This window comes from Cebus imitator, unplaced genomic scaffold (genome assembly GCF_001604975.1).
Source record: "Cebus imitator isolate Cc_AM_T3 unplaced genomic scaffold, Cebus_imitator-1.0 Scaffold33, whole genome shotgun sequence".
Lineage (NCBI taxonomy): Eukaryota > Metazoa > Chordata > Mammalia > Primates > Cebidae > Cebus > Cebus imitator.
Genome location: NW_016107348.1, coordinates 6,206,229 through 6,207,741, shown reverse-complemented (window position 1 = coordinate 6,207,741; position 1,513 = coordinate 6,206,229). Strand labels below are relative to the sequence as shown.

Sequence of the window (1,513 nt, the reverse complement as noted above, 5' to 3'; positions counted from 1 at the left end):
GTTGAGTCAGGTAGTTAGAGGCCACAGCGAGCCATGTTCGCACCACTGCACTCTAACCTGGGTAACATGGTTGACAGAGTAAGACCCTGTCTCTAATTAAAAAAAAAAAAAAAAAACAGAAGGGAAAAGATAAAAGATGAGAACTTGTAAAATATAGACTGCTCCCTGACAAATGTCTAGAGAAAATTTTTAAACATGTTTTGTGAAAAATTGGACATTAGTTAATAATAATTAGATAATAATATAATTTTTTGCATGTGGGGTTTTCTAGTGAAAGCCAGAAAATCTAGCATATAAATTCTGAAAGAGCTGTAACATCATTATAATAATATTAATAACAAATATTATACTTTCAATAAAGTGATTTCAAACTAACTTCACGCCTTTATTGATGCGACTGTAAAGTTGATCAAAAACATGCAATAGCCACCGTGTACCTAGGCTCCAACAAAGCATGTGGAGCTTCTCATAATATTCATTGGAGAAGATAGTGAAAATAAACCTAAGTGGGTTATAAATTTGCTGAACAATTGAAACACTCAGGAGATTCAAACACTTATGTATTTAACAACTGCTTATGTAGAATTTCCTACACGCGAGACACTGTTTCAGAAATATTAGAGGCTTCGGAAATATTAACTTAATTCTCACAACAGTTGTAGGCGATAGGAGATGACAAAACCCTATTACAACTTCCTCTCTACAGAGAGCAGTTTAGGTAACTTGACAAAGGTCAGAGGGCTGGTGAAGGGCAGAGCCAGGATTAAAGCCCAGGCAGCCTGTTTCCAGAGTGGGTGCTCTGGAAACTACCACGCTATTGTGAACATCTTCACAGTATATGGGCCATCCAATTTTAAATCTTAAATTTAGGACCAGAAAATATAACATGTTATATAAATACAAAAAGAGAGAGACATCTTTATATATAAAAAAAAGTTTGGATTTATTTCAGGTCTAAAATAATAATAATACTGTAGTAATTAAGAAAAAAATGAATTAATAAATTTCTAGACTTTATTAATAGGGAAGAAGTAAGGGAGAGGAATGGAAGAAAAAAGAACTAGCTTTATTGATTGCCTACCGTATATCAGATCATTTGCACATATTTATTTTTCATTAAAACTCTTGGAAGTAGGTATTTGTGGTCAGTTAAATGCATTATTGGCTTCAATGGCCTCCCTCTATTCACCTCCATTACAACGAGACTTTTTAACTACTCCACCCCCATCAAGAGATGAAATCTTCAGCTTTTGAATCTAGGCTAGACGGACAGATCGCTTGAGCCCAGGAGTTCGAGATCAGCGTGGCCAACATGGTGAAACCCCATCTCTACAAAAATTACAAAAAACTAATTGGGTATGGTGGTACATGCTACCCACCCAGCTACCCAGGAGGCTGAGGCAGAAGGATCACCTGAGCCCAGGAGGTTGAGGCTGCAGTGAGCCATGATCACACCACTGCGCTCCAGCCTGGGAAACAGAGTGAGAAGCTATCTCAAAAAGAAAAAATAAAA

General features: G+C 36.7%; 1 non-coding gene across 1 annotated transcript; it reads right to left on the bottom strand.

The window, feature by feature from the left end:
• Positions 1-258: 258 nt before the first annotated feature.
• LOC119470543 lies at positions 259-320 on the bottom strand. Its single transcript, XR_005199453.1, has one exon. It is a non-coding gene; the product is annotated as a U7 small nuclear RNA (small nuclear RNA).
• Between the last annotated feature and the right edge of the window lie 1,193 nt (positions 321-1,513).